The sequence below is a fragment of the Lactuca virosa genome, chromosome 3, assembly GCF_052849685.1.
Source record: "Lactuca virosa cultivar CGN04683 chromosome 3, Lactuca_virosa_CGN04683_v6, whole genome shotgun sequence".
Classification (NCBI taxonomy): Eukaryota; Viridiplantae; Streptophyta; class Magnoliopsida; order Asterales; family Asteraceae; genus Lactuca; species Lactuca virosa.
This window is the reverse complement of record NC_136428.1, coordinates 385132841-385149680: the sequence shown is the minus strand read 5'-3', so window position 1 is coordinate 385149680 and position 16840 is coordinate 385132841. Positions and strand designations below refer to the sequence as shown.

General features: G+C 37.5%; 1 non-coding gene across 1 annotated transcript; it reads left to right on the top strand.

The window, feature by feature from the left end:
- The first annotated feature begins 10663 nt into the window (after positions 1 to 10663).
- On the top strand, positions 10664 to 10770 carry LOC145168245 (small nucleolar RNA R71). Its single transcript, XR_013741812.1, has one exon. It is a non-coding gene; the product is annotated as a small nucleolar RNA R71 (small nucleolar RNA).
- The last annotated feature ends 6070 nt before the right edge of the window (positions 10771 to 16840 follow it).

The following is a 16840-nucleotide window of genomic DNA, read 5'->3' as shown; positions in this document are numbered from 1 at the left end:
TCACAAGGATCAAAATGGGCTAGGGTTTCGCTCTACAGTTCTTCTGGAAGAGAATGGGACGAAATGGGTGTTTTAGAATGGGTAAAATAGGGTGCAATGTCTGAAATAGAGTTTCATTAGACAGGTGGACTCGCCGAGTCCATGCATCGACTCGCCGAGTTCACCGCTCAAATCCCGTGTCCACCCTGCTGCTACTCGGCGAGTCGGGACGCAGACTCGTCGAGTTCGTGGCAAAATTAGGATAAAAACTTAAATAAAATCATACCATGAACCCGGTGTTACAAGAACTTTAACATGCTAGATAATGATAAATCAAACACAAGCTAAACGAACTTCATAAAATTCATATAAAGCAAGAAACTAACACATTCTATTAGGGTTCATCTACACTAGACGAAGCCTAATGATTTAGCAACTCATAGCATAAAATAAACACAAAAACACATAAGAACTCAAGCTATACATGCTAAATCTAATCCAAACCAAATGTTTAATGCGAATTCTTGATACAAATCTTTAAATCTCTAATCTCCAATCAACTTCTCCTTCTAAGGGTTGTTTTTCACACTTTTATAGTTCTGAAATCGACTCAGAATTCCAAAATAACTCCCTTCCCTCTCTCTCTTGTCGATCCATCAATGGATTTATATATTTTTCCTAAAATTGCTCCTCACGTCGTGAGGTTATAGTGCTCACGTCGTGAGTTCAGTAGATATCCTTAATAAGCAAGGCAACTTGTACTCCACATATTAATCTTCTGGAATTTGCTTCTCACGACGTGAATGGTAATAGCTCACGTCGTGAGCTCTTTTATCATGCATATAATCGAGATTCTTATTGATTCCACATCGTAGGCTTCATAATTCCACGTCATGGGACTTGTATTTGCATGATTTTCTCGTCTTTTAAGCTCAATTAAGCTCCTAGCTCTGCTCCAGTCCTTCCAGGTTCCATCTTTTGTCATTTTTGTTCCTTTTTCTTGAAGAGTGTCATTTTTGGCTACAAAATATAATTTAACCCAATAAGTATCAAATTTCTACACATTTAAGCAAAGTATAGCTTAAAATGTATTAAAATAGTGCCTAATATATGTATAAATATGGAAATATCAAAATACCCCACAATTTCCTTTTACTTGCCCTCATACAAAACATATCTTTTTATACATCACATAGACCTTGCCCACCAATATCACAAAAGACAATCCAAATTGAACCCAATAATTGTGCCTTACCTCAATGCATGTATTTGTGTCTAGATCCTAATTACCTCCTAGCCCTAAATACTTACGATTCTCATAAACTCTCCCCTCTTATTTTATACAACATTTATTTTATGCATTCCTCAGAATCCATCATTGGAAATCTTTGTTAACCTCAAGGTATTTTTGGTTAAGCTCCCAAGCATACATATGGAAAAATTACCTTGAAAGAAAAATTACAAAAATAATAACTTGGCAATTTTTTCTTATTCTTTAACTTGAGTCTTCAATAACTTGAACTTTTTGAACTTTTTCTTCATAATATTTCTTGATCTTTATGAGTTTGTAGACTCTTATACTCGAACTTTGCAATTTTTTTCTCTTTTTTTTTCTTTTTCATAACTCACTTTTTTCACTCAAAAATTAAAAATCCTAAAAAGAAAAACATATGTTTAAGAAAGAGAACTTAACTTAAACCCTCATTGGTTAAATGTATTAATCAAAAGTGCAATGACTACATAATCTCTCCTGAATACAGTACCTTGTACAGAATGCTAAACATTTTATGTCCCTTAAACTAAATATGATTGCGTTTTTGTCCTACGATTTCACTAAGACTGAGAAGCCACAAATATACTATAACATATTGTCTCAACTAAATCTTAGGATTCGCATCAAATCATCCCATATAGCACTAGCAAAACTAGCCCAAATGCAATATTATCAAAAATCTAAAAATAACTAGAATTTTTAGACTATTTTTGCAAGCATATTAATTAATTTTAAATTTCTAGTATTTTTCTAATTTATATTATTTGTATGATTGATTATCCTTTTTTGACCCCCTATCCCACATTTATTTCATATGATACCCTCATTTGCTTAAAATAACTAAAGAACATGAAAAACAATAAAAGGGGAAAAAGGAACTGAATCCCTTAGGGTAGTAGTGGCGAGATCGAAATATGATTTATTGGTGGGAAAGCTCGAACATCTTTAATATATAATGGAACTTAACTTTTGCTGCTACTTGTGAAGGTGTCGGATAAAATATTGAACCAAAGATTTGCATCTTCAAGGAGTGTGGTGCAAGAAACTTCAAAATAATGCATCATAATGTGGGAAAGCATATGCCATGTTGTAAGGTCGAAAGGTAGAGCGAAATTTACAATCATCTGAAGCCTCACGTCGTGAGAATAGAGGAGTTACGATGTTAGTATAGATAAATTGAATTTCAAATCGCGATGAAATCTTCACAAATTCTTCATGTGGAAAACTTTCAATTAAGCTCTTAACTGCTTAAGACCCTTTTAAAGACTCTTAATTTTTCTACATCTCTATCTTTTCATTAATATCTCTTCCTTCACACACGAATGTCACCCCACATTTATCAAAAATTTTGTTCTTCGATTCTTAAATGGAAACTGTCACGACTTTATCTCTCATTAATTTAACAACTCTGCAAAAATAAAAAAACACCTTGGTTGCAATAAGAAAACAAACATAACACCATTCGGTTACATGTTTTAAACAAACCAAAATTAAAACACAAATTAAACACATAAAAAATAAACCAAGAATAAAAACTAAATAAAACTCAATTAAAAATAAAAAGGATAATTTTATCATTCATCATCTCCATCTCCTTGTGCTTCACTCGATCCAGCCCCAAAGTTGCGCGACGCCTATATCTCTTCCCAATTCCGAATGTAGGGATGCGGTGGCATGTTGGGTTGGCACTCCATATGAAAATGCGAATAAATACCATCCAACCCCTGATTTCGGTAATGCGCTACCCATCAAATATTGTCCAAATAATAACCAACCCGACTTTGGAATTGGTCGGTTGGTACTGCTCCTAATGGTAAGTCCTGTTGTTGGGGTTGCCCTTTCTCACCTCTAGCTCTCATGTTACTTTGTCCCCACTATCTCTGTGGCTCTTCCGGTTTCTTTAGAGGTCTTGCCTCATCGTCAGCTGGTATCCCCCAGAATCCGCCCAAGTTCACTATCACATTCATAGACTCCAAATAACTCAAGGAAATATCATTACCCTTAATGCAAGTGTAATTACGAGTCAACCCCTCTCTCACCTCTACTTCTCATGTTCCTTCGTCCCCACTGTCTCTGTGGCTCTTCCGGTTGTTTTAAAGGTCTTGCTTCATCGTCAGCTGGTATCCCCCAGAATCCGCCCAAGTTCACTATCACATCATGGACTCCAAATAACTCCAGGAAAGATCATTCTCCTCGATGAAAGTCTAAGTACGAGTCAACCCCAGAATAAATACTCCATACGATTTTTCCAAGTATGTTACAAAGTGTCCACCCGATATTGGACTTCCAGCTCTCGAACTAACTGTCCCCCCCAAGTATTGAGCAATGAAATAGGGATGCTGCAGCAAACTCCGGGTGTGATAATACTCTAAATGAAAAATAATTTGAGACTCGTTATACTGTCACCATGTTTCTTGTGATTCATTGAAAATGTAACGAGGCGATGGATGAGGCGTTGGATAGGAGACCGGATATGAATTTCTTGAGATACCCCCTAGTGAAATGCTCCATTAGCTATAGTCATCCAAAACCCATAACCATTTGCCCCCAATGAATAGTATCGTTCAAAAGACCGTACAAATATGTCAAAGGGAAGAGACATGGCTTCATGTTGGTTGTGCAATCCCATCCTCCATGCGAACTCAACTAGACTACTCTTTCGATAATGGCCGCCATGTCGGAACATTTGTGCACCCGTTAAATGTGGGTCCACCGTACTTGTTTCAAATTACATGGTTGAGAAAAATTCGACACACAATTCTTTGTAAACGAGCTCCTTAATTGAGAACAAGTTCCTCCAACCATTATAAATAATTGAAAAACCATTTTCTTCAAATGTTTTTGTAAGATACGGTTTCAAATTCTCGGTTATGAAGCCACCCCAACTTCTTGGTATAATTGTTCAAAATTTCTTGCGGAAGGTCGTTCGGGAAATCGTAAAATGGGTGAAGGTTGGACACATCACCTTCGGACCTATAAAATACCCAACAAACAAAACCAAAACGAAAACCAAAACATATTAAGTAAACGGAAAACAAATGAGGTTGCTTACCAAATTCTCACGTCGTGGGACTCATAGCTCACGTCCCGAGTACAGTTAGTCGGGCAATGTTGAAATCGAACACTACTTTAGCCAAATCAAACCCAAGTAACACTAGTGGTTTAAACACATAAATTTTACCTAAAAACGACCCCTAGGTTCTAAATACATAAAATCAGTAAAATAAAAGGGTTTAAACACATAAATTTTACCTTATGATGAGTGAGGAACATGAAATAGAGAAGGAGAATAAAAAGTACGTTCGAAAAATCCAAGTGGGGGACACACTCAACTTTTACACCTCTCAAGCACACCTCTACAAGTGGAATAAACCCACCTTATAGTGGTGTTTACATGTCTCTCTCTCACTCTCTATATCCTGAGTCAAAAGGCTAAAGCACCACATGCAAGTTGGTCTACAAAAGTCAACACATTACAAAGTCATACATGGATAACTTTGTACCCCAACATTCTCCCCCTCAAAGTTACGAATGGATGACCCACTTCAAATCTTCCAAAATCGAGCAACTACGCGATCCGAGCCTCAAGGGTGACACATGTCGAAATAAACTTCAAATCTTCAATTCTTTCATGATTCTTCAATTTGGGCTCTAGGATGTGAGACCATACAAACCGAGCATCAACGAATGATCAAGAACTTCTCAAACTCCAAATAATCACCCAAAAGTTGAGCATAAAAACACACCCCAAAAATCTTCAATAAAGCCAAACCCATTTCGAAACGAAATCACTTCCGAATCTCCAATCGCTTCATTTCGTATACTTCAAAAATTGAAGGTCACTTCGGTCTTCAAATCAGCGTAATATGAAAAATTCAAGTTCGAATTTCCATATAAATTTCTCCCCCTTTTTATAATCGAATTTTGATTATAAAACCTTCAAGGAAAGAGAACGTTCTCTATTCGGAATTTTCCGTGTCAAAACTCCCCCTTAACATGTGGCATAAACTTTGTGCTTCAATCCGAAAAACCGAAAAAAATCTTCAATTTTTAGCTTCGTTCACGGACCGCCTTTGACAAAATTTCTAAAAAATGGGTAGAAATTGTCAATTTCAAAATTCTGCAGTGACCCGGTGCGCCCAAATCAGCCAAAAATGCAAAACTCTCCCCCTTTTCCAAAGCTGGGTAGAAAGCGTCAATTTGCACAAACTGCAGGGGCCTGAAATGCATATTCTTCAAATTTTCAGCAAAATCAATCCTTTTTCGAATTTTGGTATGAACAGCCAAATTTTCGAAACCTCAGGGACTAATTTCGACAATTCTGCCCTTTGTTCAAAAAAATGTCGAAATTTTGACCATAGTGTCAAACTGTCGAAACACCAGGGGCTGTTGTCGAAAATTCTTTATGTCCCTTCAAAACTAAGGAAACTTTTATCCAATTGTCGAAAATTTGGAAAAAGTGTTAAACTATCGAAAGTTTAGGGGCCATTTTCGTAACATTTGCCTTATTGCATTAAATTGTCGAAATTTTCTCTAACTGTCGAAAATTTGGAATATGTGGCATACTCTCAAAACTTCAAGGGCCATTTACGAAACTTTGGGTTTCTTCTTCCCCATTCTCGTTTTAACAAAATTATAGGCAACGTACGAAACTTCATCCCTTAGTACAAAATCATCTGCCCATTTTCGTTAAACAGCAACAAAAATTTTTCTTCCCCAATTTCGTTAGTTTCAATCACGAATTCACAACCCATTCTAACGAAAATATTTTCCAACACATATTTTTTTTTTCACTGCACCATTTTTAAAAATTTTTGTTCTTCGTCACTTCGTTAAAAATCCATAGCCCATTCTAACGAAAAATTTCCCCAACACCATTTTAACGAAAACGAAGGCATGCGAAGCCGCTGAATCATTCAACCACTGAATCGATATTTCGTTATTACAGTCCTTCTCAATTCATCTTTCAACTTCGTTAACAAAACCAGCAAAGTTTCGCCTTTTAATTCAAGAACCCAACTTCACGAAATCGTTACCTCAAAATCGATCCAAAACCAAATCATTCGATACTCAAACCCATATTGACCTTCATTAACTGATTCTCTCATTCACGAATCGTCAACCATCCCAAAAACACACCCACCAACTCCAATAGAGTTCGTCATCAAGAATGTCGACACCTCCAAATTCGAAATTAAACTAAAATCTGAATAGATTTCGACTCTTTTAACCTCAAAATATCTTGTAACTATCGATTTCATCATACGATTCACCGATTCATCTCTTGAATTCCAACTTTTCACAGTTTGACTTTTCGAAGTCAAAGATCAATAAACATAAAATTGATGATTCTCAAAACAAATTTCAGATCAAAAAGTGTTTGTTCAACTGTTCTTCATCTCCTTCAACTGTTCATGACCATATTCATCCAAATCAAGGAAGAAATTGACGATTTCTTAGCTTCAACTTGATCACAATCGATTTGTAATAGAACAAAACAAATTAAATTGATTCACAAGTTTTGAATCACAAGTAGAAATCGAATATTAGGAATGAAGAAACAAAAACGAAATGTTTGATCATTAGAATCGGAACTCGATTTATGAACATATGTATGTTCGTGAGAGCAGATGACGAATAGATTCACTCAAACGTAACTTTTAATGATTTTTTGGCTTCAATCATATTGATATCGGATCGATTGGTTTATGGGCTCAAAAAGGTTCATAACAGTAACAGATTCAAGAAGTTTGGGCTTGGAATTTGATGAACAGTACTCAAAATTTTTGTTTGGGCTCGTGATGAACAGTGAATGATAAAATAATATATGGTCAAATGATATTCAATCAATTAACAATAATATCGAATGAATTTAATAATTGATTTAGGCTTGATCTAAAAAAATTTTATTGGATCATCAATGGGGTTTGAAACAAATTTAATCCAATGAATCAAAACGATCAAAATCAAGAACGCAACGCACGATTCAATGAAATTAAGAGAGATCATAGAGAGAGACTCACCAATAATGCTCCAATTATGACAAATGTTGCCAAACCGAGAATCATTCTTCAAAAAATCACGTTGATCTTTGAAGACCCGCTCTGATACCAATTGATGAAGTGATAATTGAGTATGAAACAAATCAGAGTAAATCAAATGTAATTTGAACATGAGAAGTAAATAGAATATGGTTTCAGCTCTATTACTTCCGATGAACACGAGTACAAAACGATAGTAAAAAGGGTGAATTCTTACAATCACTCTCTCACTCTTACTATCTACTCAATACTCAACTCCTATTTATAGGAAATAGGAAGTACGAAAAATACTAAGGCTTAGACGTTAAGCTTCGTACATGAGACACCTTAGTAAATACATAACAAGACATACGAAGAGTACAATTACACAAACTTCGACATATTACAATATATTTCGACCCTACAGAAAACGCGTAGTCGATTTGATATGGGTCATCGTGGATCGATTGACCAAGAGCGCTCATTTCATTCCAATTCAGGAGAGTATCTCTGAGGAGAATTTGGCTGGCATCTACATCAGGGAGCTTGTCGCACGGCTTAGGGTGCTGGTTTAACTGGTTTCAGACAAGGATGTCTAGTTCACTTCCAAATTTTGGAAGAAATTCCACAAGGAGTTGGGTACTCTTCTGCACTTCAGCACGACCTTTCACCCGTAGATGGATGGTCAGAGCAAGCGGGCCATCCAGACATTGGATGATACGCTACGTGCATATGTTCTAGATTTCGGCGACAGTTGGGATACGTATCTTCCGTTAGCAGAATATTCGTATAACAGAAATTATCATGCCAGTATCGACCGACCTCCTTTTGAGATGCTCTATAGGAAGAAGTGCAGGACCCGTATATGCTAGGGCGAGGTCGGTCAACGGGTGACGGGAAGTACCAATATGGTACTCAAGATGACTGAGATGATTCAGCAGGTCCGTGGTAGACTTCAGACAGCTCAGAGTCCGCAGAGGAGCTATGCCGACAAGCGTCGGTCAGACCTGGAGTACCAGGTTGGGGATATGGTCCTCCTGAAGGTTTCACCTTGGAAAGGTGTCATCTGATTCAGGATGTGGGGCAAGCTGGGCCTCAGGTATATTGGTCATTTCAGGGTTGTAATCCGGGTGGAGAGGGTAGCGTATCATTTGGATCTCCCGGAGGAACTAAATCAAATTCACATCATATTTCACGTCTCTCAGTTGCTGAAATGTTTGGTTGATGATTCCACAGTGATTCCACTGGAGGATATTCAGGTGGATGACCGGCTGAACTACATTGATAGACCGGTAGCGATCCTCGACAGGAAGAAGAAAACCTTGAGCAACAAGGTTGTGGAGTTGGTGAAGGTGTAGTGGCAGCACCAGAAGGGTTCAGAATGGACTTGGGAGGCTGAGGATGAGATGAGGTAGCATTACCCAGAGATATTTCTGGCAGCAGACTTTGAGGATGAAGTTTGATTCAAGTGGGGGAGAATTGTAACGCCCGAGTTGCTAGTATGAGCATTAGCCTTATTTCAATTAACCTTGGTCTATGAATGAGTACGATAGGCGTACACAAGGTAGTCATGGCGTACTTCCCTTTGCATGTGTGTTTCGGACAACCCCTATGTACGTTGGGCGTACCATGCGTACGTGGGGTGTAATCAAGTAGAGCACAAACCCTAAATCTTAGGGTTTGTACCCTATATAATCATCATTATGAGGCATGAGGCTGCTTCCTCATCAGCCTCCTTCCCTCTAACGGTTCCCCACAAAATCCTAGCCTCCTATAGTGCGTTCTTGAGCTTTGGAAGTAAAATTGTGTTGTTTTTGTATGCATTAAAGAAGGTGGTGCTTGGTGATCAAGCTTTGGTTAGACTTGTGGTTGTAGATCTAGAATCTTCATCAAAATTGCTAGCTCCTGTAGGTATAAAGTTCTCATCTTGATACCTCTTTGTGTTAGATTGAGACTAGGGCTTTCTTTTGGGCTTATTATGGTCTTATGAGTCTCCTTGTGAGTTTGAGCCACTCCAGGAGCTAGGAATGCTAGATCTTAACCCCTGTGATGTTCCTTGTGCAAAGGAATGCTATCTTGATGAATCTTAGTTGACCATGCATGAGTTAGAGCCCTTACTATGGGTCTTAATGGACAAAATCTGGTTTTGGGTCCCATTAAGTCATGCGAAGTGATAAAGTTGCAAACTTTATGTATTAATACCTTGAAATGAAGTAGATCTGAGGTTTGGACGTTAAGAGCTTACGTGATTAAGAAAAAATTGGACAAACGGGACTCTGGGCGGTACGCGGGGCGTAATTCCTGGTATATTATGGGTACTAGGTCAACTTCCCGTTTTCGAGTCAACACTCGTACTTCGCGAGTACGAGGAGTATGCCGAGCGTACTCGGTGAAGTGGACTTTCAGCATTTTTGGGCCCTTTTTGGACTCGGGATTCTTTTACGCTTTGGGCCTTAACTGGATTTTGGGCCTTATGTCTGTTGGGCCATGGTTGGGCCTTAGGTTTATGAGTAGGGCCATTTTTAGGCCTTGGGCCATTATTGGATTTTTGGGCCAAGTTAGTTGGGCCTAATGAGGGAAGGGTAAAATAGTCTTTTACCCTAGGAGTGAAGTTGAGGAGTAGGGACCACAGTTATGGTTATTGACGTAATTATTAAATAGGGATTTTTTTGCTTGGTTAATGAGGTGATTACCGATTGCAACAATATACATATTTCCTTATCAGGAGGATCGAGGTGAGTATGATCACTATACTGTAGGACACTAGGATATGTTATGTGCTTGTAGTCTTTGTGACTCCTGCTGTATGTGTTATTTGCTAGTGTGGCTATTTGCTATATGTATGTGGAATGAAATAGACCCGGTAAGGCTTGGGCCGACATATGAGTTGAAATAGACCCAGGGGTGAAATAGACCCAGGGGTGAAATAGACCCGGTACGGCTTGGGTTGACACATTAATAGAAATAGACTAGGGGTGAAATAGACCCGAGGGTGAAATACACCTGACACAGCCTTGAGCTGGAAGATATGTATGGTATGCTGTATTTTGGGGAACTCACTAAGCTTCATGCTTATGATTTTCGGTTTATGTTTCAGGTGCTTGTCGTTCGAAGGGGAAGTGCTCAGGATGATCACGCCACACACACCATATTGTTCCACATTTTGTTTGACTCCAATGTATTGGATGATTTTGACATACTCTGATTTCACTATGGTTTTATGAGAATGTTTTTGATAATGGCTTTGCTAATATAAAAATCAAAATTTTTAGTCTTAAATTTTAGGACGTTACATGGATCCTTCTTAGTCATTGGTCCTTGAGAATCAATGAATTACCTTGCAGTCACATTCACTCCATCATAGAGAAAAGTGACTTCTGGTTGCACGTTGAAGTCATGTTGAGGGAAATTTCTTAAAAGACCTTTATGTCTCTCCCAAGCTTTGTACAAGGACTCACCATCGTTTTGTTGGAAGTTAGCAATCGTTCTCTTGAGTTTGGGGATGTTTGAAGGCTGGTAGAATTGCTCGATGAATGCTTCATGAAGGTTCTGCTAGGTTCTAATAGTGCCAGGTGCTAAACACTTCAACTAAATTTTTGCATCTCCAGTAAGTGTCAATGGAAGCATTCTCAGTAAACCGCATCGCTTGTAACGTTTGGAACATTAAAATAGCTGACAATTTCCAAAACTTCATCGATATGATTGAAAGCATCTTCATAGTCTTTCACGGAAAATGGTATGTCTTTGAGCATCGAGAGGATATGTCCTTTTAGCTCAAAACCTGTTGCTATTGGAATTTCTGGTGGAACTAGACCTGGACCATTGTCGTTTTGCACTCTACTTTTGTATTCCTCCATCTTTATGGTGGTTATGTTCGCCATCTCTCCGACCTCTTTTTTTGCATCATATTTCGATTCGCTTCTAGTTCCTGGCTCGTATTCGCTTCCTTTCTTGTTTGGAGTTCTCTCAAACCTTTCGTACGTGTCAAATTGGAAGGTGCTACTCGATTTGTCAACCTTTTTGTCCTTCTTTTTATGGAAAGGCGTCTCAGAATCTTTAAATGGTGGAACTATTGGAGTTCTGGATCCTTGGGTCATAAATCACTGAAATAAAACCAAATAAAAGCATGTAAAAATGAACTAAAAATAAAATAAACGAAAAACTGAAAACATTAGAACTCACGTGGTGAGAGGTGAAGCTCAAGTCGTGAAATCTGTAAAATCAGGATAATTTATTTTTTATAGAAAATTATCTTTTTGTGGTTTTTACCCCACAGAAAGGAGCGATTAACTTAAAGTAATTAAATTAACAATTGAAATTAGCCGCTCCACGTCAACGGCGCCAAAAACTTGATGTGCATGCAATATATTACCTATCAACTTTTAAATTTAAAAACCTAACTAACTTATCTACTAATGCACTTATAAGCAGTGTACCTAGTAAGTTTATAGTATAGTAAAGTAAGTTGGGTATCAAACATGCTGGATTAGGTGTCTAAATCCATAACTATAATTAGTATAAACTTGAATTGATAGTAGCATGATCCTTTTGGGTTGCCTTCAAAGCTAACAATTACACAAGATTATTTTAGAGAGAGAGAGATAATAATTTATTATTTGATTAATAAATTGAAATATATAATTTGTTAATATATTATGAGAATAATATATTAATTAGAAATTATGATATTTGATTAATAATTAATCATAAATTAATTGGAAATAATTTTGGGATTAATTGGATTAATCCATAGTGCAAGGGCTGTTTGGCAATTTATTAATAGTAGAGGAAAAGGCTCTAGTACCTCCTTATGAGAGGTTGGATGAAATTTTCTAGGTAGGGCCTATAATTTTCGTCTAAAGGCTCTTGGATGGAGGCTTGTGGGCTGCTTAGTCACCAAGCAAATGGATTAGGGTTTCCTCCCTTAAACCCTAGCTTTGGCTCTAAGCTATCTCACCTATATAAGGAGCCTTGGCCTTCACAATTTTGGTATTCCTAACCCTAAGAGACTTCATGCCAAAATTCTCTTACTCCCTCTCCATAAGCCTTAGTTTCTAGCCTTGGGTGTGAACCATCAGAGGCACGACGCCTACGGTGCTAGCTACCAAAGTTTTCAAGAAGAAGGATACAAGATTGTTTACAATAACAATCTAAAGGTTAGTTTTCGTATCTTAGTTTATTCATAGGAAAGGTTTTGTATGCTAGTGTTCATATAATGTTGCTAATAGATGAAAGACATAGATCGAACTAGGTTGGATGTGCCCTAATCAATTGAATTGTTTGATTGTTTTTCCGCTTAAGGAATTGTAGTTGTAACTTATATTCCCTATCAGTGCTATCAGAGCCTAGGGATTTCTTTCATGTATTTGCACATTAGTGAATCGAAAAAGAAACCTGGTTTTGGTTTAGTCGCAGCTCACGACGTGAGCTCGGTCAGATCCAGACATTTGGACCAAATGTGCCTTGACAACTTTTATATGATAAATACTTGCTATATTTTATCCTCAAATCCAATTTTGGTGTATCTATGATGATAATATTAAGGCCTAGAACTTAGGAGATTAATATTCGACTTGATTAATTGTTTTGTGATTAATATGATTGAGTTTTTAAATGTTTAAATAATTAATTTGGATATTAATGGAACTTAATAATTAATGTCAAATAATATTTGATTTATCTTAAATTTAAATTATTTTAATTTTGAAATTTATTATAAACCTTAGTATTTTGAAAAGTTTAAAATACACCCTTATAATATATGTAACATTAAAAGTCTAATATATAGTATATGTATAAGACTAAGTCAGTCGAGCCGCTAGTACGCCTCATGCACGAAGTTGATCTATTAGGCGTGTATAAGGAAACTACAAATAAAATGACGGTTAAATGGGTGTCCACTCTCACCCACCACTTTCTTGATGGATCAGGGGTCGTTATCCGAACGGCTTTGATAGGACAAATTAATTCTTGTTAATAAGTATAATGAGTTAAAAAGTAACTAAATCACTTTATTTTTCAATTCCCAATATTAGTTACATTAGGAAAATGTGAATTTGTATGCTAACCCATGAAATTGCACATTGCACTTTATAAGTCGTTAGTGGAGCGTGTGTAGTTAACCGACACACTAATAGGGACAAATAAAGAGTGGCAATGGGTGTATAGAAAATTATCATTGATTAATGGAGCGCATGTAGCTAACTTACACATTCAAATGAGACGATAAATAACATCGAGAGTACCAAGATAATTTGCATGTTTATTCACATCTTGTTTGTGATCCTCGGTATCCCAGTCACAAATGGAAGAGCATAATCGAGATTAAACATGCAACTGAAAAGTCCAATGAATCTTAAAAGATCTAGGAATTGCATTTAAAAACCTAATTCATTCAAATTTCGTTTTTCGATGGTGATATTGGTAAATCGTTATTTACCTACATTTATATAATTTACAATTTGATTATGGCATCTCTTTTCTAAGTTGTGAATTATTTAGTTGGATCCTATCCTTGATATTTCATTTTGGATGCTATATTGAGGATTATTCTTATCTAACTAAAATTGTCTTTCTTTTATAGATGTCTACTGCAACTGATGCTTCTGGTTCCTCCTACTCCTCCTCCAAAGTCAACAACTTCTCCTTGTGGAACATCTACTATAAGGCGCAATTGGTTGGCACCAACTATAACAATTGGATGCTCAACATTAAAATGACCCTTCATTTTGAGGACAAGGAATATGTCCTCGAGAAACCATTGGATGAGATCGACGAAGAGAAGATCACTCCTAAAGAAATGGTCACTAACAAGAAACACTATAATGATGCCACAAAATTTATGTGCATCATGGCGGGCACAATGACTCCAAAATTGCAAAGACACTATGATGATTACTGGTCGTACGAGATGAACAAGGACCTTATGTAGAAATACCATAAGCGAGCTCGTCAAGAAAAGTGCGAGGTGATAAAGTCCCTTATTTATAGCAAGATGAAGGAGGGAGAATGCAACAATACAAAGAATACAACAATACGTGGATAGGCTCATCAAGCTGAATGTGAATTTTGATAAAGAGTTGGAAATCGACATTGTGTTGAACACTTTGCCTAGTTGTTATGATCAGTTCATATTGACCTATCATTTGAACAACAATGAAACTACTTTTTCTCAATTACAAAACCTTCTTCGAAGAGCTGAAGCAGGAATGAAGGGAAAAAGTATTGCCTCCACTCCTGCTAGTGCTCCTATTCTGGCCATAGGGCAAGGGAAAGGGAAAAGAGGAAAGGTCCTCCCAAACAAAACTAGAAGGGAAAATCCCAAGCTGGTTCGTCAAGTAAAGGACCCAGAGGAAATCTAGTTCTGATGCTCCCCTGTCTCTGACCCCAAAGAGGTCAATTGCTTCTACTGCAGGATATCAATGACGACAAGGGGCATTGGAAACGAAGCTACCCGAAATACTAGCAGGATATCAATGACGACAAGGTGAAGCCAACCTCGGCAGGTATTTACACTATCTTATCTAATAACTCATCATATTCTCGTTCTTGGGTCCTTGATACAAGATTTCGATTTCACATTTGTTTTGATTTTCATGGACTAAAAAGAAGTGAGGATGTGGAGCATGGAAGGATGAACTTAATCATGGGGAATAGACGATCTTCACCTGTCACCAAGATTAGAGTTTATGGCTTAGTCCTTAGTAGTGGGTTAGGATTAGATTTAATAAATTGTTGCTAGTCGTCAGAGATGACACAAAATATCATTTCTTTTCACGCATTGTTTAAACAAGGTTTTAGATATTCTTTTGATGATGAGAATGGTTCTATTTCTGCTTATAAAATGGTGTTTTTTATTTTAAAGCTTTACCTTGTGATGGTGTGTATGAAACTGTGATGATTGTAGACAATTTAGGTAATAGTGTTTTTCAAATTGATTCGTTGTTGGGTCAAAAATATGGTTTATACTTTGCTTTTCTAGTTGATTGTAATTTTCTGTAATATTATATGTGTTTACGGTCAGGTTTACGGCCAAGTAGTGTTTACGGCCGTAAACAGGTTTACGACCGTAAACTCTGTTTACGGCCCAATGGGTGTTTACGACCGTAAACTCCGTTTACGGCCGTAAACCCAAGGCCAGCCCAGTCGAGTATATATAGGGGTGAGGGGTGTGAGGAATAGATTGATGAACACTAGAGGAGCTTAAGTGTGTGTATTTGAAGGTGTTCTAGAGAGAGAGAAAAGAGAGTGTGTGTTAGTGTGTGTGAATTTTGTATCCGGATCTTCATTCATATCAATACATACAAGATTCATCATATTCTTCTTCTCCTTCTCTTCTATTTGATCTGACATCATCCGTTTGATTGGGATTCCGCACCATCAAACGGACCTGATTGATACACAAGCAGATTAGGGACTTACAATTGGTATCAGAGCTTGGTTGTATCAATCAATTTTTGTCAGATCTGGAGCTTATTTGATCTTATTTTTGAAAAATTCCTGCGTTTTTGGATAGATCTTGGCAAAATAAGGGGGGTTTCTTCTTCGCGTTTTTCCTAAAAACGAGTTTTTGATAGAGTTTTGGAGCAAAAAGGGGCAAAAACGCTGTTTTTCGTCAAGAACAGCGATTTCCGAAGTGTTTACGGTCGGCGGCGGCTGCGGCTAGGGTTTTCCGGAGTTTACGGTCCGGAGTTTACGGCCGTAAACGTGTTTACGGTCGCCGGAGTTTACGGTCCGGAGTTTACGGCCGTAAACGTGTTTACGGTCGCCGGAGTTTACGGTCCGAGGTTTACGGTCCGGAGTTTACGGTCGGCGGCTTGCGGCTCGGAGTACTTAGCTCGGCGGTTTACGGCTCGAATCGTCTGCGGCTCGGCTCGGAATACGGCTTGGTGGATCGCTGCTTGGAGGACGGATCGGCTCGGCTCGGCAGCATCAGTGGGATTCAGGCGCGCTTCAATAAAAAGGGACGCGAAGTTTGGGGTGCCGGGGATCGAACCCGGAACCTCTAGGTCATTGCCACAGCGCGTTTAGCCAACTCGACCAACAGATCATTTGTTTCAATCCCTCGAAATTTTAAACTTAACATCTCATTCTCGCATCCAAGTTTCGCAATTTGACAAATTCATCCCAAAATTCAATTTCTTTTCATTTTAAATTCCATTTTCAACCAAAAATTTTAGTTTTTAAATTTTGACTTTTATTTTTGACTTTTTACTTAAAGTTTTGACTTTGACTTTAAAGTTTGACCTTTGACTTTAAACTTTGACCTTCTTGTTTGACTTTTAAATTTTCAAATTTAGATTTTCGGTTTGACTTTTAAGTTTGACTTTTCAAGTTTGACTTTTGAGTTTGACTTTTTAAATTTGACTTTTAAGGTTGACTTTTGAGGTTTATAGTCAAAGGGCTTTTTTTTAAATTTAAGTTTGACTTTTAAGTTCTAGTTGTGCTTTTAATAGTTTTTGAAGTTTACGAGGGAATTGAAGACAAGAAAGAGAGTTGTCAGGAGATGTTAAGACAAAATTTCAACATGTTCGATTATATCCCTGGAGAAACCCTGGAAGCTCAGTTG